Below are 25,692 nucleotides of genomic sequence, written 5' to 3'. Positions count from 1 at the left end.
GATCATAATATACGAGGAAATTTGATGATTATACATTCTAGGGTCGAGCTGTCCTCAAAGAAGGGTTTGTCGATTTTGTGCTCGATTGTTCTAGAACTATCAGCAGCCTTTGCGTCCTTCCACTTTGATTAGAAATTACTGAATTTACATTAAGTGTAAATAAAACTTATTACACTTAACTAATTTTGCTGGATGAAGTGATAAACTTCCAGTGTTTGCTCCAGGATATCAATTCATAGATTTAATATGCGAGAAATTTTCCCAGTGCAATGCCAATGACCCTTTAACACAGTGATATATTTACATAGGTGTGGTTACTAATGATGAAAACGAGAAATCTTTTAAATAAACAAAGTCTACTGTAAATTAAATGTCTTATTTATCAATGGATGGCAGCAGGATAATTGCTGACATCTAAAAACTTGATATATGCCTGTCAAGTGGAAAACAGGAATGGTGAAATTTAATTCCAAATTACATGAATGAAGTGATCATACAAAAGGAATGCACAGTAAAGCATTTGGACTTAGACATTTCATTTAATAATTCTACAGCAGAAAACAAAGTTAAAGTGTGTGCGTTCATAAGTGAAACAATGATCAAGAATTCAAACTAAAGGGGAAAAAATGATACACCAAAACTAGTTAAGTGACTCTCAATGTATCAACAGGCAATAACACTAAATGATGGATCACACATTTAGAGAAACAATTTCCCACACAATTTTCCACTACATCTGGAGTTGCTCAGCGGAGGAAACCATCCTGAGGGAGAAAGGCAATCGAGTATTCATCTGCCTCGCTCATATGCACACCTAATTATTTTGTTGCAAGACATGATTGGTGGAACTTGGCAGGAGATTTCTCCTGATCCATTTAGTGAGAAGTTGGTGGGTGAGTGAAATGTATTGAAAGCATTATAAACAGTGCAGCACCATGAATTAGTAAAAGTACCATCTACTAGCTGCTTCATTACATAGTGATTACAATGCAGAAGTAGACCGGTCAGCCCAACAAGTCCAAGTCAACAATAATGCTCCATGAATGCCTCATCCCACGCTGATTCATTTAACGCCATCAACATATCCTTTCTTCTGTATAGCCAGCATCCCCAAATGTAATTGTGTTAACCAACTCTACCACTCCAGTGTTCACAAGTTTAAAAAATAATAATTCATGGGATATGGGTGTTGCTGACAAGGCCAGCATTTATTGCCCACCTCTATTTGCCCTTGAACTGAGCAGCTTGCTCAGCCATTTCAGAGGGCATTTGAGAGTCAACCACATTGCTGTGGATCTGGAGTCAAATATAGGCCAGACCAAGTAAGGATGGCATATTTCCTTTTCCAAATGATATCAGTGAACCAGATGTGTTCTTACAACATTTAACAATAGTTTCATGGTAATTGTTAGACTTTTAATTCCAGATTTTTGTTGTATTCAACGTTCACCAGATGCTGTCAAACCCAGGTCCCCAGAACTTTACCCGGGGTCTCTGGATTACCTGTTCAGTGGCAAAACCACTGCATCACGAACTCCCCTAAGTTCCACATTCTAACCACTCGCTGCGTGAAGACGCTTCTTCTCAATTTCTGATTGCTTTCATCAGTGACTATATTATGTTGCCAGTCTTCCCTGCCAGTTGAAATATCTTCTGCTGATGTACGGTATCTATATCCTTCGCAATCTTAAAGACCTCTATTCTAGAGGAGAGAGCCGACACCTGTTCAATTTTTCCTTAAAGATATAACCTTCTCAGTTCTGGTACAATTCTAGCAGATTGGTATGCATCTTTTCTACTTGCCCTATAATGTTTCAATAATATGGAGACATTAACTGTTCATAATACTCCAAGAGTGTTCTAAACAAGGTTCAGTACAAGTTTAACATGGCTTCTCTGATTCTCAATTCTATCCCTCGAGGAGCAAATCCCAGTGCTTTGATTGTTTTTTTAAAATGACCTCATTAACCTGTCTTGCTACGTGGGGTGATTTGTATATCTGTATTCTAGATTCCTTTGTTGTTCTAACCCATGAGAGACTTGTTTTCCTAAGTGTATGTGGCCTCCTTATTCTTCCCACTCAAATGTACCATAGCATAGTTACCTATATTGAAATTAATTTGCTACTTGCACACCAATTATACATATTTATTAATGTCTTCCTGCATTTTGCCGTCGTCCTCTGTACTAAGCACTGCTGGCCTCCCCCACAACATTTGGTGTCATCCTCAAATCTTGAAATTGTACTTCCAATTCCCAAGGCTAAATCGGCTATGTAAATGATAAATACGAGAGGTTCCAGCATCAATTCTGTTGAAACGCCACTTCCCACCTTTTCCCAGTCCAATTGACTGCCACTCTCAGTTTTCTGTTCTGTAGCCAGCCAGTTATACATGCTATTTGTCTCCTGACTTCACAGGAAGGATTTTACAATCTCATGCATCCGCAAACCATGAAATCCCACCCGAGGTCAACTGACCTTCCCGTGCTCTGCCCCACGCCCACTCCGATTCCTGTGGTGGGCAGGCCAGTAAAATTCCAGTTCACATTTTCTGATCTCCATCCTGAGTCTACAATGTAGTGCCTTAGGGAAGATCTTTTGGAAGTCCAAATATATTATAGTTACTATATAATCTACAGCAGAGCGCATATTCAAAGGGTTTATCTCAGTGGGGTACTTTTTTGACAGCTAGGTAAAACTGTTGACTTTGCTTGATTGACATATTTATGTGATTACAATTAGTTATATTTTCTGTGACATCTTTTGTCAATGCCTCAATGTTTATTTGCACAAAATTAAGAGGTGTGAAGTGTTTGAAACCTCAGTTATTGATATTTTAGTGGTCTGTTGGATTGACAATTTTAAGGGTTGTGGGGACAACAATGTTCTTTTCAAATGAAGATTTGGGAATCGGTGCTTTTTTGGTTTTGAGCTGTTCTACACATGCCATTGTTACTATTAAGTTCAATGTTTCTGCACATTGTGAAAATGTGTGAATTTTCTTTTAAAATTCGTTCAGAGGAAGTGGGCATCGCAGGCTGGGTCAGGAATTATTGCCCATCTCTAAGTGCCCTTGAACGGAGTGGTTTGCTCGGCCACTTCAGAGGGCATTGAAGAGTCAATAACAATTCTGTGGGTCTGGAGTCACATGTAGGCCAGACCAGGTAATGATGGAAGATTTCCTTCCCAAGTGAAGGGAACCAAATGGGTTTTTAATGACAATTGACAATGATTTCATAATCATCATTAGAATGTTAATGCCAGATGTTTAGTGAATTCAAATGCCACCTCCTGCTGTGGTGGGATTTGAACCCAGTCCCCAGAGTATTACTCTATGTCACCTGATTACTAGTCCAGTGACAACAGTACTACACCACCTCTCCTGAAGAAGGGCCACAAGTTCACATGGAGAGTACCAGGGGCCATGGCGGTGAAGTGGGAGGGGGGGGGGGGGGAGGGGGGGGGGGGGAGAAGAGGGAAAGAGTGGAGTATCAGTTGGCATGGACATGGCATGTGGAGTAGGTGGGATTGAGTACTAGAGAGCCCAAAATGTCGCAATATAACTGGGACTTAGTCCCAGAGAACTCGGCGGGCCTTTTAATCTACCTCAGCACTGGCCACCCCTAGGGCCTCCCACGCTCTGCTTCTGCAGCCCCCCCACCCCCCCCCCACCCCCCCCCCGCCCCCCCGGAGCAAAGATTATGTCTACCAAGGCATGTGCAGAGAGCCAGCAAACTTCTTGACTTGAGCCAAACAGCTTGATAGCGAAAATCTGGGCCATGGTCCCAGCATAAAGTATCATCCATTTAGGACTAACATGGGGAGAAATGCCTTCACTCAGTGAGCTGTGAACCTTTGGAATTATCAACCCAGGGAGCTGTAAATGTTCATTCTTTGAGTATGTTCAAGACCAAGATCAATAGATTTGTGGGCTCTGAAAAAATCCAGAGACATGGAGATAGTGTGGAAAAATGGATTTGAGGTAGCAAATCATCTATATGGTGAAACAGGCCGGTTGGGCCCTATGGCCTACACTTGTTCCTATTTTTCTGTTCTTAGCTCTGCACATATCAGCATTTTAAGGAACTGAAGGATAATACTTTAAAAACATGGAAAAGAAAAACATTACATGTGCAATAAGAAAACTGAAAAGATCTGAAACTCTTATTTAGGGGTAATAGTGTGTGCTAGTTTCAATGCTAGTACCAAATAAACAGAAACATATTATTGCTAACAACTTGAAATCTTGAGGATCAGCTGTCAAAATGCATTTTGTTAACAGGAGTGGGATCTCTGGAGTAAATGGGTCTGTTTGACAGAGATAGAACAATGAAGGAGAACATAATCAACTCGCTGATTGATCACTATGAGAACAACATCCTGCATAAATTATGCGGCTATTAATATTAATGGAGCAAACATGTTATAAATACATTATTTGCACAGTTGCAATGGTACTTCAGAATAGATTTATTATGTGGATGTCTTTTGAGATATATCCTCAATATGTTGTGCAACAATATCCAGGAGTAATAATGCACACAATGTTAAAATGTGTTCCCAATACACCAAAAAATATCTTCAATATTCAGAGATTGTATTTATAAATGTGGATGCACGTTAAAATAAACCCCAGCATGCATTTCCAAATACTTGCAATAGTTATCAAATAAAATTTGTATATTTAAAAAGGCAGTCCTCAAACTTAGACTTCACTTTCACAAGCGATGCAGTGTAAGGAATAAATTTTAAAAATATATTCTCAGTAGAGTTTAGAAATGATGGACTAAAAAAATGGTCCCATCAATATATATAGTTAGCACGGTTAAAATTAATCAAAGCAATCCAAACATGTATGTATAATGAACAGATGCTGCCCTAGTGGCTCCCATGTCTATTTCACAAGATGTTTTAATGTAATTTGTAATTTATATCCAATCAATTTGACTTTTTAAAAATTACCTGTTCATATTAACTCCATACATCTACTTTGACTCGAGGAGTCAACATCAGAGAAGATAGCAGCCTATTAAAAATCTGTGCCCATAAATTCTTTGCACTGACCAATCCCATCACTCTATTTGCACTGAGGACATAAAGTCATCAATTCACTGGTCAGAAAGGAGCCAATGACAGTATGCCCTTGTCTGCAGGCAAGCAAAGAGAGTTCCCAAGCACATCATCAAAACCCTTTGCTCAGTGACCCGAAGCCCATTCTCAGCTGCAAAATAGGCTGTGGGTTAACTGTCTTCCCAGGCAAGCTGTGAATCATCCAAACCAATTTGCCAGCTGAGGATCATTCAATGGGGAACTCATTTTATTGTCATTCATTAACCCACTGAGTACAGGATTAGCATTTTGACACTTCATATCTCATATCACACTGAGCTCTCTTCAAGGGCTTTAAACATGGGAGCTACTGCCATCTCCTCAAATTTATTTCAACAACATTTTTCCAAATGTATTGCTCACATAGCCATTATTCTATATGCTGCAAGGGGAACGTCTCCTTGAATAGATTTTTAGTTGTTTTTTATAATTAATATAACATTGCATTGTCAATTAAGAAAACCAAGCAAACTATTATCTCCCTAACTCTGTCTGAATCCGAACTATTCTCTATGGCATCTCCACTTTCCATATTCTGATATTAATTTCTCTATTTATCTCTTAGTCGGGGTGTAAGGCTGTTTTTCATCATCTCCTCTTTGTTCAGAATGATATTCAAATGGAATTAGAGATCAAGATCTGGTAAATGCTGTTCAGGAGCTACTCACACATGAGCATGAAAAAAAGTGGACTATGTTTTTGGACTGCAAAGTGCGAGAAGGAAATGGTGTGAGGGTCTGGACCTGTGTTTCTGACTGAATTTTTTGAAGAGGTGACGGTGTCAATGAGGGTAATACATTTGAAGTATTTTTTAACGTTTTTTAAAGTTTAAAGTTCTATCTGGGCTTCAGCCAAGCTTTTGATAAGATCCCAAATGGGAGACTGATAGTGAAGGTAAGAATCCTTGGAATCCAAGGAAATTTAGCAAATTAGATCCAGAATTGGTTGAGTGGCAGAAAGCAGAGAGTGATGGTTGAGGAGTGCTTTTCTGACTGGAAGCTTGTGTCCCGCAGGGATCAGTGTTGGGGCCATTGCTGTTTGTGGCTTACAGAAACATGGAAAATGGAAGCAGGAGTAGGCTATTTAGCCCTTCGAGCCTGCGTCACCATTCATTTGAGTCATGGCTGATCACCAAAATAAATATCCTGATCCCGTTTTCCTCCCATATTCCTTGACCCCTTTAGCCCCAAGAGCTATATCTAATTTCTTCCTGAAATCACATAATATTTCGGCTTCAACTACTTTCTGTGGTAGTGCATTCCACAGATTCATCATTCTCTGGGTGAAGAAATTCCACCGCACTTCAGTGCTAAAAGGTTTACCCCTTATCCTCAAATTATAACCCCCTAGTACTGCATTCCCCCACCATTGGGAACATTCTGAATCTATCCTATCTAATCCTGGTAGAATTTTATAAGTTTTTATGAGGTCCCCCCTCACTCTTCTGAACTCCAATGAATACAATCTTAACCGACTTAGTCTCCCCTCATAAGACAGACCTGCAATCCCAGGAATCAGCCTGGTAAACCTTCGCTGCACTCCCTCTATAACAAGGACATCCTTCCTCAGGTAAAGACACCAAAACTGCACACAATACTCTCGATGTGGCCTAACGAACACCCTATACAATTGCAGCAAAACATCCCTATTCCTATACTCAAATCCTCTTGCTATGAAGGTCAACATATCATTTGCCTTCTTTACTGCCTGCTGTAGTTGTGCACTTACATTCAGCGACTGATGCACAAGGACATCAAGCTGTCGCTGAGTATTCACCTCTTCCAATTTACACCCATTCAAATAATAATCTGCCTTCCTATTTTTGCTACTAAAATAGATAACCTCTCATTTATCCACATTATACTGCATCTGCCATGCAAATACCCACTCACTCAGCCTATCCAAATCATGTTGAAGCATCTCTGCATCCTCTTCACAGCTTACCTTCCCACCCAACTTTGTATCATCTGCAAATTTGGAGATAAGACATTTAGTTCCCTCTTACAAATCATTAATATATAATGTAAACAGTTGGGGTCTTTGCATAAACCCCTGTGGTACCCCACTAATCACAGCCTGCCAATCAGAAAAATGCCCATTTATGCCAACTCTTTGCTTATCTGCTAACCAGCTTCCTATCCATCTCAAGACACTACCCGTAATCCCATGCGCTTTCACTTTATATCGTTGTCTGTCATGTGAGACCTTGTCAAAAGCCTTCTGAAAGTCTGAATAAACCACATCCACCAGTTCTCCTTGGTTAACTCTCCTTGTCACATCCTTAAAGAATTTCAATAGATTCATCAAGCATGATTTCCCCTTTGTAAATCCATGTTGACTTTGTTTGATTATGCCACTTCTACCGAAATGCTGAATTATGAAATCCTTGATACTGGACTCTAGCATCTTCCCCAGCACTGATGTTTGGCTCACTGGTCTATAGTTCACTATTTTCTCTCTACCTCCCTTTTTGAATCGCAGGCTTACATTAACTACCCTCCAAACTGTAGGAACCAGTCCAGAGTCCAAAGAATTTTGGAAAATAAGCACCAGTGGATTTAGTATTTCCAGGGCCACTTCCCTCAAGTACTCTGGGATGAAGATTATCAGGCCCTGGAGATTTATCCACCTTCAATCCCATCAATTTCCCTAAATTTCTCTACGAACACTGATTTCCTTCAGCTCCTCATTGAAACATCTTTCTCTCAGAACTTCTGGTACATTATTCATGTTTTCCTTTGTGAAGACAGAAGCAAAGTATGAATTTAGTTCCTCAGCCATTTCTTTGTTCCCTATTATGAATTCTCCCACTTCTGACTGCAAGGGACCTATATTAGCTTTTGTCAATCTTTTTCTCTTTACATACCTGTAGAAACTTTTTGTCAGTTTTTATGTTCCCTGCCATCTTTTTTTCATCCTCTATTTCCCCTTCTCCAATCCTCAGGTCTATTCCTTTTTGCTGCCAATTTGTATGCTTCTTCTTTGAACCTAATGCTATCTCTTTATTTTTCTTGTAATCCATGGTTTGGCCATAGTTCCCTTACCCCTCTTGCTTCAAACAGGTATAAAAAACTTCTGGAGTTTGCCTATTCATTCCTCAAATGTCTGCCATTGCCTGTCCACTATCCTTCCTTTCAGCAATATTTCCCATATTATAGACAATTCATGTCTCATACCATCATAGTTACCTTTATTGAGATTCAAGACCCTGGTCTCAGAATCAACTATGTCACTATCCACCTTGACAAAGAATTCCATCATGTTATGGTCACTCATCCCCAAGGGTTCTTTCAACTGCTTGATTGCCAATTAATCCTTTGTCATTGCACAATACCCATAATCACAGGTGGTCCTTTAAAACATGCATCTCTGATTTTCTGGCTAATCCTATTCCCAACATTACCACTATAGTTTAGTGGTCTGTAAATCACCACCACATTTCTTTTTAGCCCCTTGGTGTTTCTTAACTTGACCCATACAGATTCCACATTGTGCGAATATCATTCCTCAATATTGTATCAATATCTTCTTTAATCAACAGTGCAACTCCACCACCTTTTCCTTTCTGTCTGTCCTTTAAATAATTTAGACTTGAATGTAGGGGGGTTGATCAGTAAGTTCACGGATGGTACAAATATTAGTGAGGTGGTAAGTAGTGAGGAGCATTAAGGTGCTGGACCAGAATCTCATTTTACATTAGGAAGCCAGACTACACCCCAACAATTTTTCCTTTTGTGCAAAAATCTGAGGAAAAGATACTTTGCCCCAGGATTTATTCCACTGACAAAGGATCTTTGAAAGTAAAACAGCTTTATTTAGGAACACAGTTTAAATATAACCCTAATAAATGGATCAGTTTAACCATTAACAGTTGAATAATGTATAAAAATGAAAGATAGAAACTTTATTTTCTAGCTTATGACTGTTCCAGTTCCAAATAAGCTGCATTCGTGCACAGATCAAACCCACATCTAAATAGTTAACAAACCCAGGCATACTTGCTTTTGTATTTATTATGTGGAGATGCCGGCGTTGGACTGGGGTAAGCACAGTAAGAAGTCACACAACACCAGGTTAAAGTCCAACAGGTTTATTTGGTAGCAAATACCATAAGCTTTCGGAGCACAGCTCCTTCGTCAGATGGAGTGGATATCTGTTCTCCAACAGTACACAGACACAGAAATCAAGTTACAGAATACTAATTAGAATGCAAATCTCTACAGCCAGCCAGGTCTTAAAGGTACAGACAATGTGGGTGGAGGGAGCATTCAACACAGGTTAAAGAGATGTGTATTGTCTCCAGACAGAACAGCTAGTGAGATTCTGCAAGATCAGGAGGAAAGCTGTGGGGGTTACTGATAATGTGACATAAATCCAACATCCCGGTTTAGGCTGTCCTCATGTGTGCGGAACTTGGCTATCAGTTTCTGCTCAGCGACTCTGCGCTGTCATGTGTCGTGAAGGCCGCCTTGGAGAACGCTTACCTGAAGATCCAAGGTTGAATGCCCGTGACTGCAGAAGTGCTCCCCCACAGGAAGAGAACAGTCTTGCCTGGTGATTGTCGAGCGGTGTTCATTCATTGCTCAACAATCACCAGGCAATACTGTTCTCTTCCTGTGGGGGAGCACTTCAGCAGTCACGGGCATTCAACCTTGGATTTTCAAGTAAGCGTTCTCCAAGGCGGCCTTCACGACACACGACAGCGCAGAGTCGCTGAGCAGAAACTGATAGCCAAGTTCCGCACACGAGGACGGCCTAAACTGGGATGTTGGATTTATGTCACATTATCAGTAACCCCCACAGCTTTCCCCCTGATCTTGCAGTATCTCACAAGCTGTTCTGTCTGAGACAATACACATCTCTTTAACCTGTATTGAATGCTACCTCCACCCACATTGTCTGTACCTTTAAGACCTGGCTGGCTGTAGAGATTTGCATTCTAATTAGTATTCTGTAACTTGATTTCTGTGTCTGTGCACTGTTGGAGAACAGATATCCAATCCACCTGACGAAGGAGCTGTGCTCCGAAAGCTTATGGTATTTCCTACCAAATAAACCTGTTGGACTTTAATCTGGTGTTGTGAGACTTCTTACTTTGTATTTATTAACAGTCTTGAAGCTTTCAGAGGGAGAGAGAGAGTTGCAGAAGCCTGAAAAATCCTTCTAAACTCAACCAGACTTCAGCTACAACTAACTGCTTTCGACCAAAGCTCTTTCCTTCTGCTGCAGAGCCAGCTCTATACATTAACCATGTCATCACATGATCCTGTCAATCACTCTAATCAAAAATCCCAGGGAAACTTAAGTAAACAAAAGTCCATAAGCTCTACATAAAGTAAACACTTGCAAGGTTGAAATGAGTAATTATCCTGTTCTCCCAAATTCTGAGCTATATTCCTACCAGACATACTATCTGTAGAATAAAGCTGATTTTTTAAACAATTCCCTTCAACAAAAAAAAATCAATTGCACCACTATCACCACAGTAAGATAGCCTTAGATTAGAGGATGCTAGACACGGGTGGTCAGATGGCAAATGGAATTCAATCCAGATAAGTGTGAGGTGATGCACTTGGGCAGGACAAACAAGGCAAGGGAATACATGATGAATGGCAAAACCCTGCGGAGCATAAAGTATCAGAGGGACCTTGGTACGCATGTATACCGGTCCCTTCTAGTGGCAGGACAGGTGGACATAGTCGTTAAGAAAACATATGGCATAGTTGCCTTTGTTAGCTGTTGGTTAGACCACAGCTAGAATAATGTGTGCAGTTCTGGAATCCACATTATAGGAGGAATATGATAGCACTTGAAAGGGTGCAGAGGAGATTTACCAGGATGTTGCCTGGGCTGGAGAGTTTTAGTTATGAAAAAAGATTGGATGGATTGGGGCTTTTATTTTCCCTATGGTGGGGGGACCAATGACCAAGGGGCATAAATTTAAGGTAAGGGGAGGAGGTTTGGAGGGAATGTTGGGAAAAAAATTTCACCCAATGGGTGGTGGGAGTCTGGAACTCTCTGCCTGAAAGTGTCATAGAGTCAGAGACCCTCATAGCATTTAAGAAGAATTTAAACGTGCACTTGCGATGCCAAGGCTATGGACCAAGTGCTGAAAAATGTGATGAGACTAATTAGATGTGATGGACTGAAGGGCCTTTTCTGTACTGTAAACTTCTCTGACCTCTATATGTGGTTTGTAAACGTTTGGTGGAATTGGGACCGGTCAGATTTCAGAGTCATGAGATGCCTCAATCCAATGGACAGTGTTCGTAGGAGACAGAAGGGTGAGGCAACTGAGGTGCAAGATCTATGAGTAATCATTGGGGCTGTAAAATCAAGGCATGCAGACATAGCATCACTGAGTATTTCAGGAAGCTGGAATACTGGAGGATTGTGCGGCGGTGGGAGGGGGCAAAGTTTATTCATAGCTTGGAGTATGAATGGGTTTTAGGATCTGAGTGCGCTTCGGGCTGCTGAGTGGATGGGGAGATGAAAGTTTATGCCACATTCCATAAAAGTTTCATTGGAAACTGAGAGGTGAATTAACATTCCCTCTGGGTTCCAAATGTATTTTTATTCAATGAAGATTAGATCAAGCAGCAAAGGGATGAAAGGACCAGCCCAACAAACCTTGAGGGATAGAAAATATGCAAAGCCAAGGATTGCAGACAGAGAGAAATCTACCAATTCCAAAAGTTGCTGGTGATGTTCATCACTGTAATAGAAAGGTTTTTGGCAAGTTTGTATTTGTGTGTGTTCAGGATGTCATCAATTTTATCATAATGGTATAGTATATTTGTGGGGTGGATCGGGACTGAACTTTCCTTTCTCTTTCCAAGGTTTTGATGTGGATTATCACCGTTTAATTTTCGCCAAATGGAATGTTTCTTCTGTGAAGAAAATTCATTCCACAGGTCTTTTAAATGTAGTTTTTGTATATTTGCCCAATTTTTTAGTTGTAGTGATAGCAAAACTGTCAGTGTTTGGCATCATCACTCTGTGAAACTGACAGCAACTGCATATGCACCGATAAGCACAGCAATGGCTTTTAGTGATTTCCTGCTCCTCTGCAGGGTGGGCTTGTTATGTGTTCGCAGATAGAAATCAATTAGAAACTGATGATGGATGTGAACTTCCACTATTTCTCTCATGGTCGAGACCATTGAAAAAATTACACTTTATTGAATGAAGTGCCGCTAGCTCTTTAATGGTGTACTAAGCAATCCGTGCTGATGAACAACCTCTTTAGCCCTGTAAAACTAATTTTATACTTCGAGAATTGAAAATTTCTCCATTCTATGATTGAAATAAATCCATAGAGTTTTCAACTTTTTTGAAGTTTATGATATTTCAACTTCTACCTGAACCCAAGTCCATGAATAGATCCGACACTTATAATTGAAAAAAAACCCATTCATGAAATCCATTCAAAGCTTTCAAATCTCAAGTGGTTAACCTATTAAAACAAACATTCCATTCATAACCTCAAATCAATTCATCAAATCCTTTCATAACCTCTTTAATCTGCCAATCAAACTGTGAACATAGAAGCCCCTACCCCCCCATTGAGATAATTCTAATTTGTGAAAACCAGCCAACCATCCAGAAAGAGCCCTTACAGAACTGCCAACAAATAGCTATTGTATGTGCTATAAGTTTTTTTCTGTACTCTCACTGACACTAGAAACCAATTTTTGTCATTTTTATAAGGTTGGGCCTTTACATAACTTCATATCATGGCAGTTGTACAGAGTTTATCCACCCTTCAAGAATTTTTTTGTGTACTGCATTAATTTGTGACTCTCTCACTCTATGTTAAGGATCTTGCAACAGTTGAAACAGTGTTTGTTCGAACTCAACACTGAGTTCAAATGGCCCTGCTGAGATGGAGTTTCCCTTGTGAGAGAATCACATCCTGCCCCCTTTCCCTGACCACCAATGATGGGATCTGTCGGAAATGGGGGAGGGAGGGGGTGGTGCTTCTGCATCTGGGTCTCAGCCACCATATCGAAGCTCTGTGGCACCTTCACAATGCCCTAAAAATCCGGACCACTAAATACTAATCCACACCTCAGGTTGATATTGGAATTAAGATACAAAATATACGATTTTTGAATGATATTTTTCAAAACAAAATCTAATTTAACAATGGCAAAATATGCTGTCTAATCCATTTAACTTTTTACATTGTATTTCAGAATACGTTGGATAGATTTTGAAAAACACGGCTTCCTTTCTTCGTGTGTTCTCCTGATGCACTCTGCTCAAAGGTTCGGTCATGTAAATCTGCCCCTAGGACTCAATGACATCCACTCAATAGGCTCTTTTCATGAACAGTATGAACACCATATATTCCCTCTTATTTATTTGTGTGCAACAGTCTAATTAGAATCAGGAACTCATCATAGCATCTGCTGATGTGCACCAAACTGCAATTCCATACCACTGCCTTACAACATTACATTCATGCATGTAGTAAGCACAAGTTTTGTGGATGCCCTTTGGGAATAACTACACAACCAATAAATAAAAGCTGAGTGCTTTGAAAGTTAAAATATGGTATTACATCAGTGGCCATGGAGTGCATCACACACAAAAGAGTGTTTAGATAACTAAAGTGCTAAAAAAAATGTCATCACTTTGGATAAACAATATTTTCTTGAAATATATAATGAACGAATTAAATATTTGATGAGGCCACAATGAAGATCTGAACTTGGTCAGAAGCAATAGGAAACTTGAAGAACATAAACTGAATTGAGAGAACTGTCAGACCTTTAAAACTCAGTTAAGCATGTGCAATACTTGGTGCACCAAGGAACACTTCTTCAGTCATTTAAAGCACACACATTCAATCCCAGAAAAGTGCAACTATAATATGGCACTTACGGCCCCACATTTAGTACCTTTCCCTGCAGTTAACCAAGTTCATATATTCAGAAGGTGGCAAACTTCCTTCAGCCATAAATACTGGAAAATGAGGTGGTGGTGGTGGTGATAATATTACTTCCTGAATAGGCCCCACTTTTTTTTTTAACCAAAAGAACTGGGCTTCTAAAATAACTCCGTAAAATAACTGAATGTGCTGTGGTTTCTTCAATATCAGGATGCAAACATCCTAAGCTTTGCACTGCACAAACTTCAACTCAATCCTCCTAACTCAGGAAAATAAATTAGGATTACTGTGGGTGGGAGGTCGGTGAAGTACCTGTTTCCAACCTCTGCCACTACAAAATTTAGCAGAATGGGGTGTTCACATCTGCATTCCACTCTCTCTTGCTGTACTGTGATTTGGAAGGATTTTTGATGGTATCCTAATGAACTGCTTCACCATACCGGATAATTACATTTACTTTCCTCAGGATACCGATATATATCTTTCTGCTTAAGCCCTGCCCTCTTGTGATCTTAACATTTAACAAATTGTATCTTTAACATCACAAAACATCACCCAGGCTTCTTTACAAAATGAGTTCAGGTACCAAAGCAAGAAATGTTGTAACAGTATGTGAAGGGCTAGGTTTAGAGTTGATTTTAAAGCTGTTGAAAAGATAGCTTTGCAGAGTAGTCTAAAAGGAGAATTCCAAATTGCAGAGATGTGCTTCTTAAGACCATAAGACATAGGAGCAGAATTAGGCCACTTGGCCCATCGAGTCCGCTCCGCCATTCAATCATGGCTGGAATTTTTCTCATCCCCATTCTCCTGCCTTTTCCCCATAACCCCGATCCCCTTATTAATCAAGAACCTATCTATCTCGGTCTTAAAGACACTCAATGACCTGGCCTCCACAGCCTTCTGCGGCATAGAGTTCCACAGATTCACCATTCTCTGGCTGAAGAAATTCCTCATCTCTGTTTTAAAGGATCGTCTCTTTAGCCTGAGGTTGTGCCCTCTGGTTCTAGTTTTTCCTACTAGTGGAAACATTCTCTCCACGTCCACTCCATCCAGGCCTCGCAGTATCCTGTAAGTTTCAATAAGATCCCCCCTCATCCTTCTAAACTCCAACAAGTACAGACCCAGAATCCTCAACTGTACCTCATATGACAAGCTCTTCATTCCAGGGGTCATTCTTGTGCACCTCCTCTGGACCCTTTCCAAAGCCAGCGCATCCTTCTTTAGATATGGGGCCCAAAACTGCTCACAATACTCCAAATGGGGTCTGACCAGAGCCTTATACAGCCTCAGAGGTCCATCCCTACCACCTGTCCCTCTACATATCTTTGTATCATCTGGAAATGTGGCAACAGTGCTTTCAGTTCCTCCCTGTGTGAAAAGAGATTCTTGAAAGATCTCGTCTTTCATGCTAAAAGAGAAGGAGCAGAAGATGCACAATAAACATGAGAAGGAAGAATAGAGGCTCCAGCAGAACTCCTGGCAACTGCTAATGAAGGGAATCTTGGTGGCACTGCAGCAGGATCCAAAGGGCCATAAGGTCAATTAGATTGAGGGGAGGTGGGGGGGGGGGGGGGGAAGAGGAGGTGTGGTGGTAGTGAGTGATGCCAGAACAGCCTTGAAGATGGTCAAGTTAAATTTCTACTTTAGGTTGCAATGCAGCAGGTAGCAGAGTAGGGTTGAAATAGAGAGTAAGGATGGCTACCAGGTCTCCTCTAATGCCAGTTCTGTCCCAACTCAAGGCCCGTTACCATCTTTCATCAGAAGATCTTGGGGAGTGGCAGTCACAGAGAGGAGATGGGAGAGAAATGTGCCAAGAAGCTTGTCTTAATTACTAACCCCTCCCCAACTGACATTTGCACTCTTTGACTGGGGAAGTGCCAGCAGTCTTGTTGAGGAGGTGTGGGATAGAGGGAAAGTTGGCCGATTGGATAGGTAACTGGCTGTCTGATCGAAGACAGAGGGTGGTGGTCGATGGAAAATTTTCGGATTGGAGGCAGGTTGCTAGCGGAGTGCCGCAGGGATCAGTGCTTGGTCCTCTGCTCTTTGTGATTTTTATTAATGACTTAGAGGAGGGTGTTGAAGGGTGGATCAGTAAATTTGCTGATGACACCAAGATTGGTGGAGTAGTGGATGAGGTGGAGGGCTGTTGTAGGCTGCAAAGAGACATAGATAGGATGCAAGGCTGGGCTGAAAAATGGCAAATGGAGTTTAACCCTGATAAACGTGAGGTGATTCATTTTGGGAGGACTAATTTAAATGTGGATTACAGGGTCAAAGGTAGGGTTCTGAAGACTGTGGAGCAACAGAGCGATCTTGGGGTCCATATCCACAGATCTCTAAAGGTTGCCACTCAAGTGGATAGAGCTGTGAAGAAGGCCTATAGTGTGTTAGCTTTTATTAACAGGGGGTTGGAGTTTAAGAGCCGTGGGGTTATGCTGCAACTGTACAGGACCTTGGTGAGACCACATTTGGAATACTGTGTGCAGTTCTGGTCACCTCACTAGAAGAAGGATGTGGCAGCGCTGGAAAGAGCGCAGAGGAGATTTACCAGGATGCTGCCTGGTTTGGAGGGTAGGTCTTATGAGGAAAGGTTGAGGGAGCTAGGGCTGTTCTCTCTGGAGCGGAGGAGGCCGAGGGGAGACTTAATGGAGGTTTATAAAATGATGAAGGGGATGGATAGAGTGAACGTTCAAAGACTATTTCCTCGGGTGGATGGAGCTATTACAAGGGGGCATAACTATAGGGTTCGTGGTGGGAGATATAGGAAGGATATCAGAGGTAGCTTATTTACGCAGAGAGTGGTTGGGGTGTCAGAAAACAAGTAAACAGCCTTTCCCCAGCATAGCTCAAAGCACAGAATCCTTCAATTATGATTTAACGTTCCAGGTAGCAAAATAAATTAGCCTGATTGGATTCAGACAGAACTTAAAATAAGCTCAAAGAAATTCTTATTTTAAACGTGAGAACTTTACTATCGCAAGCGAGAAATTTGGCATTGCTCAAATATAAAATTAACTTTTTCGGGTCAATGAGAGTGTTTAGCAGTAATTGTCAATTTAGTACTCCATTAAAAACCCAATTACACCTCATTCTACAAGGCGTTGCTTTTTCAAGTAAAAGCAAAATACTGCAAATGCTGGAAATCTGAAATGAAAACAGAAAATGCTGGATAAACTCAGCAGGTCTGCGGAGAGAGAAACAGAATTAATGTTTCAAGTCTAAACGGCCCTTCGACCGAACTGTGCACATTCTGTAGAAGTTCTACAGTTCTGGAGATGGGTCATATGGATTCGAAATGTTAACACTCTTTCTCTCTCCACAGAGAGCTTTCTCAATGGTTCTTATAGCAAGAATAAGTGTAAAAGTGGACATTTTTGCCAATGTTTAGGAATTGTACTCCGAGGTGACTTCAAGAGCACCTTCATTGGACTGGCGTAGTACCACTGATTGCAACTTCCGGATTTCCATGTTATTCCGAACACGTGCAGATTTCAGAAGTGGCCGTCAGTTTCATTTGAGTTATGGCAGTGAAGGCTTACAGTTTTGCTAGCATAGCCGCTATAAAACTCAAATTAAGTGTAACTAATAACCTATCTTGCAGAGGGAGTAGAGACAAGGCTAACATTTGAAAACCTGGATCTTCAAACAAATGCAAAGGCCAAACACAGCTAAATTCATTACTTGCTACTAAAAATATACTCTTCATAAAACTATTATACCATTTCCACCCTTAAAATGCAAATCTTGCCTCAACATGCTGTTATTTCACTTCAGTGGATAACCCTCATTATCCAGTGCAATTTATGACAATATTCAAGATCCTTATTTTACACCCAGGTAGGCACCAAGATTCTCCTTCAACCAACAACCATTTCAATAGCAGAATGAAACTTCGCATCCTGAGAGAAAAAGTGGACCTTAACTCTTCTGCAAGCCTTCTCTTTCCTCAGTTGTGAAAACACATTAACATTGTCAATCACAAAGAAACCTGCCATCTATGTTAACTGATGCATCTGCAGGGTCTGGGAAAATACTCTTGATGCTCCTGGCTCCATTCTGATGAACAATTTGCAGTCATTGCAAGTCAGATTAATTTTGTGTTAATACTTACATCAGAGAGTAAAACTGCTGAAATCAGTTCAATTCACACACTAGATCCCTGCCAAATTTAATCATTTTAAACTTAATGTAACGATGCCCTGTTAGCGAGTGTCAAGATTCGCTTGCTACAATCGTCACCTGAGTTTGCAAAAAAACAAGTGGATGACATGACCCAGATCTTCTGGTCTCTGAAAAGATCATTCCTCTGCTTCCTGGGACTCTCCGCAAATGTCTCCATCTCTGCGTCAGAGTCCAAGACTTTGAATGTTTCTGCTCAGTTACCAGGATAGTTACCCACGAAATATTAAACCAAAAAGTAACATGTCTAATTCCTAAGTATACAAATGACATGCTCTGCTGCACCTCCCCGTTCAATTCCCTGCTGACCCCAAACTCCCTGAATACCCGCATCCTTAAAATTCTCCCTCTCCCCTCGACCAAACTCCCCAACTCTCCCTCGATCAGATCTGATCAGGCCTCATCAACTTACTATTCTTTCCACCCTATCAACCTACCCAGCTGGTACCTTGCCACCAACCACACTGGCACACTGTCCAGCTAGCATACCCTCCCACCACTCGACCCATCCTGTCACCAGCCAACCCTGCCCTACCAAAATGCTACCTAACACCATGCCCAGCTGACACCCTTCCAGCCTGGCACCCTACCCACTTACCTCACTCACCCGCATTCCCTAACACACTGAAAAGCTATTTAAATGTCCCAAAGCTTTTCAGTGTGTTAATGAATAAAAATCTACCAAAACACAAGCTAGTGCTGTAAAAAAAAAAAGCATGGCTTAATTTTGCCCTGACAAACCTGTACTTGAAAAAAGCATTCCAAGGACAGATCTGCTCTGCATTTCTATTGCAATGCAGCTCCATCCTGATGCAAGAACTTATGAGTAAAGTGGCAACCTGATGCTGATTGCTACTCTTTGGAGATTAGGCCCAATATATCTCTGAGATTAGATGTTGACCGAGAGCAAAGAGATCCCAGAAAAGTCAGCCAACAAAGGGAACTTTGATTACAACTGGTTGGATAATATTCTAATGTAGTATCAAGTATAGTACAAAACCTAAAATTTTAAAAATATTGATAAACACATGGTTACAATCATGCAGCTGTTGCATGCAGTTGAGTTGATTTTAGAAGCTCAGCATGAGGCCAAGCAATTGTAACCCCAGGCCCTTATTTAAATAGTCCAGCATAGTTTTCTACCTGAAACTCGTAGAAGTGGTGTCACGAGTCATAATTGGTTAAGGAACCCTGGACCCAGGAGAATGGCACTGGCAAGGGACAATAGGAGCCTTTGCCTATTCTGGAAGAGGCTCAAGGTTGGGGATGGGAATAGCCAGGTGTTGCAGGGTCTGCAGAAAACACTCCTATTCCTCCTGGCTCACAAGGATATCACTGACAAGTACAGTTTAAAAACACATGTCATGTAGGATTTGTTTTGAATGTTTTGAGTCCAGTATGACTCCTTTCAAACATCTGGACTTGCCGAGTTTTCCAGCACCTTCTGTTTTAATTATTATGAATGAAAGGTGTAGTTGAACATGATTAGCATGCAGTTTGTATTTTGGCATGCAAATAAACCAACTCCAAGGATAGCTGCGGGCACCAAAGCCTGCATGACGGAAAAGAATGCCGATTGTTTGCTTATGGTGAGTTAATTAGGGGGAAAATGGTTGCTTTCCCTTTGAGGTTTTATCCATATACTCTGAAGTGTACCAGCTGACATTTATATGGTTGGTGCACCACAACAACTTAGTAGTAGCTCCTGCTGTAAAGAGACTGTGGTATTTATTTTGTCGTATGTGAATAAAAGCACTGTCAACCTTTACTTTTGACCTTCACTGACAGATCATGCTTATAACTGGTTGCAACCCCTGGGGGAGAGCAAAGCCTTAGTCTATCTCTCTGGCCACTAACAAAATTGTCTGTTGAAATTGAGTTACACCATGTTCCTGTTATCATTAATGGGTCATCATGTTTAATTATTATAGGTTGTATGTTGTTGAATTTATCAAAGTTTTAGACCTTTACCTGAAAAATTCAAACTGATTTTGATTTAAATCTCCAACAAGATTATTCCCGTCTATCTGTTTTAGTATGCCCTTGTCTTAATTCCAGTTGCATTCATTCATCGAGACCCATCATTCTTGAAATTAATTGGGATTGGGTTGTTTGCATTTTGACAAGTACATTGGAGTCTGTGCATTTAAGAGACAATTATTTAAATTGTTGATTTTAAAATGATGCCAAATGATGTTTCACAGACAAAAGACATAATTTCTTAACACCCGATTTGTATGCTCCAAAATTTCATTTTATAGATCAGTCACGAGTTACAACACCTCACGTTTTGTGACTGAAAAATGTCAACATAAGACAAGACCATAAGACATAGGAGCAGATTAAGGCCACTTGGCCCATCGTGTCTGCTTCGCCATTCAATCGTGGCTGATATTTTTCCCATCCCCATTCTCCTGCCTTTTCTCATAATCCCTCATACCCTTACTAATCAAGAACCTATCTATCTCTGTCTTAAAGACACTCAAAGACCTGGCTCCACAGTCTTCTGCGGCAAAGTCTTCCACAGATTCACCACTCCCTGGCTGAAGAAATTCCTCCTCATCTGTTTTAAAGGATCATCCCTTTAGCCTGAGGTTGTGCCCTCTGGTTCTAGTTTTTCCTACTAGTGGAAACATCTTCCCCACGTCCACTCTATCCAGGCCTCGCAGTCTCCTGCAAATTTCAATAAGATTCCCCCCTCATTCTTCTAAACTCCAACAAGTACAGACCCAGAGTCCTCAACCTTTTCTCATACGACAAGCTCTTCATTCCAAGGATCATTCTTGTGAACCTCCTCTGGACTCTTTCCAAGGTCAGCACATCCTTCCTTAGACACGGGGCCCAAAACTGCTCACAATATTTCAAATGGGGTCTGGCCAGAGCCTTATACAGCCTCAGAAGCACATCCCTGCTCTTGTATTCTAGCCCTCTCTGCACGAACTTTCTTAACTGCAAAAAATACAAGAATACCTGCATGGTAATCTGATTCAGAAAATGACAAGCCAGTGAGAGGACTACAATATGAATAGAAACTATTTCATGAAGTCCACTTATACTGCATAATAAACCTCAGTTACAAGATCTGAAAGAATGATCCTTGCTTCCATGTTTTTCCTATCCTGTAAATCATATTGTTCAAATGTCAACTCACTGTTATTGTGTCAATAATGTAATGTAGTCATGGAATTCTTTCATTTACTGATTCCAGAATTAACTAAGATTCGGTCTGATTTACACAGAGACAAATATTCACAAGCCATTTAAGAATGGGGGGGGGGTGGGGGGGGGGGGGGGGGCGGCGGCGGCGAGACCCGAATTCAAGATTCCCACCCTCATTCCTGGAACTCCTAATTATTGGGGTAAAGGTGCATGTGGTGCAAGTTTGAGGGCATCAGCATCTCCGAACCACCTGCAAAGTTAGTAGAGTCAGTATTTCATTGCCCCTCAGCCAATTTGTAAACCATAGTCTGGATTTGGGAATCTTGTGGAAGGTAAAGTCAAAAAATTAATCTTGCCATAACCATTTAGCAGACCGCCCCCCACCCCCCCCCCCCCGCCCCCCACCTCACCTCACCCCAACCCTGAGCTAATGCTTTTATTGGGCTCACAGCTAAGCATGCACAATGAAGCTTGGTTGTGAGTCCAAGCCAATGGAAGCATTAGCTCAGCAGTCGTTTCTGTTTTTTGACAACTGCACAAAATTGACTTTGCCTGATTGATATCTTTAAGTGATTATACCATGTTCTACTTTCCATGCTCTTGATTGCCAATGTTGAAATGTTGGTCAAGATTAAAAGGTTTGACATGTTTGAAACCTCTTTTATTGATTGTTCGATTGACACTTTTGTAGGGTTGGAGGAACAACAGTTTTTTTTAAAAGCATGTGTGAAAATTTTTTTTCTCTCAGCAGTTCCACATTTGTCATTATATGGCTCATTGGTTATATACACCGTGCATTCTTGGTGAAAAGGCATGACTTAGCATTAAGCTTGCAGAGAGAGTATGACAGACTATATGAGGGTTGGTTGGGACAGTGAGGGGTATGGGATAATGTAGCAGGAATGGGAGCGGTGGGGGGGGGGGGGGGGAGGTGGGAGGAGAAGCGGTTTGTAAGGGACAAGAACTAGAGGGCCTAAAAACTTCTAACCCAACTGGGACAAAATCCCAGAGAACTGAGGTAGACCTTCTAACCAGTCTGTTTTGGCACTTGATTGTCCCCGTGGCCACTGGTGCTCTGTTTCTGGGGTCACTGGGCCCAACTCCATCTGACAACAAAGCAAAAGTTGCATGTGTATCGGGGCACTTATTATTGGGGCAGATACGGCAATTCTGGAATTCTCCTGACTTGAGCTATCCACCTCAGTAGCCAAAATCAGGCCCTTCATTATTTATATTCGCATCCAATGGCACAAAGAAGATTTAATTGTTCCCAAGAAACCATCGATCTTAGCAGAGTTACATGATAAAATTGGCTAAGTAAAACATACATTCCCTTCACATCTTGAGAATTTTGCAACATGAAAGGCACTTCTTAAGTGCCATTTGCCATTAAGAGAGTTAGTCTTGATCCTAAACGATCATTCGCATGCCAATTAACAGCTGAATACATGGAGAAAAATCTGACAAAGACCTTTAAACCTGGAGGGCAGGTTTGTACAAATGGATGTGCTAGAAACTTTAAATTAGTACCAAATTTATAGATGCTAGGTCTGTAGACTGTTTCTTCAGAAGGAACTCTTCAAATGCAGATAATAAAAATACAACAAAACTTACTCCAACTTATAAATCAAAGAAAGAGTTTAATAAAGAAACTTCATTACTCCAAACTTGGAGCCTCGAATCCAAGTTCCTCTCAATTCTCAACAGGTTCTTATTTACAACGAGTCAGCTGACCATCATACCATTCTGTAATTGGTTCCATGGTTTACTGGGTCAGCTGATCCTTACAACTTGTTACCATTGGTCACATTACATCCAATACAAGGTTGTCACTGGTTACATTCTAACATAGACCTCACCAGTCCCAGGCATCTTTCAATTCGGAGGGAAATAGCAAAAAAATGAAAACTGCTGTGTTCTACCAAGGTTATTTTTCACTCTGGATGTTTTAAACATATTCGTTAGAATTTATGTTGCAAAAAAAGGTCAGAGCTCTAAATTTTGACTACAAATGTCAAGAAGTTAATTAAGTACCGCCTCCAAACTGCGCAAAGATCAATTATCAGAGAGACTAAACGCACCCTGCGTGATCGCTTTGTGGAACCTCTTTGGTCTGTCCGCAAAGCAGGATCCAGACCTTCCTGTCACTTGCCATTTCAACACACCCCATTCTATCTCATGTCCATCTTTGACCTGCTGCAATATTCCAGTGAAGCCCAATGCAACCTGAAGGAACTGCACCCGATCTTCAGATTAGGTATATTGCAGCCTCCTGGACTTCAGTTCGACAACTTCAGGCTATGAACTCTCTGTTCCAACTCAACCCCATCTTTTATTTCATTCAATTAATTTTCATTTCTTCCATTGATTCATTTTTCCATCATATTTTTATCCTGTTCCATATTTTTTTTCCCTTACCACCATTTCCGCTCCACCCGCCCTCTCAGGGCCATCTGTTACCTAATCCAGGTTGTCCTTTGTCACTCTGCATACCTTTGATCTCAGCAAGTGTTTTAACAACACCAGGTAAAAGTCCAACAGGTTTATTTGGTAGCAAATGGTTTGCTACCAAATAAATCTGTTGGACTTTAACCTGGTGTTGTTAAAACTCTTACTGAGATCACCCCAGTCCAACGCCGGCATCTCCACATCATGACTACCTTTGAGCTGCCATTAATACATTATGATCTCTGAATGTTAATATCATCACCTTTCTTAGCCATGATCACCACCATTCCCTTTGTCTTTTTGTCAATGACATCTTTGTCAATCTCTCCTTAGCCTCCACCTATCACTGACCCTCTATCCAGCCCCGACTTCTCCACACAGCCTCCCACCCACCCCCCCCCAACAGTATGAATTTCACATGGTTTCCAGATCTTTTTAGTTCTGATGAAGAGTCATCTAGAGTTGAAGCATTAGCCCTGTTCTCTCTCCACAAATGCTGTCAGATCTGCTGTGATTTTCCAGCATTTTCTGTTTTTGCATCTAAAATGCACAGCCTGAATAAATGACAACAATTTATTTCAGGTTTCAAACTTTGCGTTGACGAGACAAATGATTATTTCAGCTTTCCCAGCAGAAATCTGACCAGTCAGAATGCTTTGATCATCATTTGCCTACTAAAGTAACAGCTGGGAATGCTTGCAATGATGAATTAAATTAAAGCGAGCATCAACATTGCACAACCTGATTAATTAGCAATCTGTCTATTGATTTCTTCAAATTTAATAGTCAATTTTATTATCTCAGGTGCTGGACTCCAAATATTTATTCTTGTTTGTAATGAGCATCCAAGTTCTGAAATCAGAAACAAGGATCAACAAACCACAATCCATGCATCTTCTATTAATGTAGTTTGCATGAACAAATTATGGGATTGATGCACTATCAATAAGGCGAAAGACTACCGATATGCCAATATAAGTGTAGGCTTTTATTCACAACAGAATCAGGAGCAGATCCCAACAATTAACCGACCTGGACTGAACAAGGGGGAGGAGACAGCCACCTTTATACTAGGTGCTGAGGGGAGGAACCAAACTGGAAGGGGATGTGTCCAGGTATGACAAACACACACAACGGTGGTCCATATAGGACAAAGGCACAACCGAGGTCCACCACAGGGATAATGCAGTGTCATTTATGATGCTGTATGACCAGATTTTAGGAATACTTTAATCCAGAGTTTGCAACCTTAAATATGACTGGTGAAGGAAAGAAAATAATCAGTAAGAGATCCTCTTCTGAGGTTAGAGCCAAGGTATCTCAATGGAGCAGGGTGGAGAGAACTTGTACTCTGCATCTGTTACTTGCAAGTGCTTGATGCTGACATTGTGTTTGTATTTCTGAGCAGATTTGTGGTCCACTGCTCGAGGACCACAAATCATTCCCAAAAAACTTAACAGCTAAAATATATTAAAATAGACTATTTCCAAATATGACGGGTCATGATGGATTATTTCAAGACCAAATCTTCGACTCTGGATGTAAAAAAGAAAATCCTTTTGAATTTTTTTTACTGTTAGGAGCAAAATGAAAAACAGATTTGACATCTTACCACAAAATGACTGGTCTCCTGCTTGGAGCTGCTATTTCTGCACTGCTGCTGATGCTGCTGTGACACCTGACATTTCAATGCTCCAAGCCCCTGCTGCAGATTACTTTCAAGTCTCTGAGTATATAGTGTACTTGTTGACACAAAAAAATGTTTCCGTTCAATTGAATGTGACTGAGGCCCATTTTGCTGACTCCTGAATTGGCAGAGCAGGGGTGGGAGAGGTGGACGAAAAACAAACACCTAGATCAGTATACCAGGTAGCACGGCTAGCCAGTCTATGGGCTGGAA

The sequence above is a fragment of the Mustelus asterias genome, chromosome 17 (assembly GCF_964213995.1).
Source record: "Mustelus asterias chromosome 17, sMusAst1.hap1.1, whole genome shotgun sequence".
Taxonomy (NCBI): domain Eukaryota; kingdom Metazoa; phylum Chordata; class Chondrichthyes; order Carcharhiniformes; family Triakidae; genus Mustelus; species Mustelus asterias.
This window is presented reverse-complemented; position numbering follows the sequence as displayed.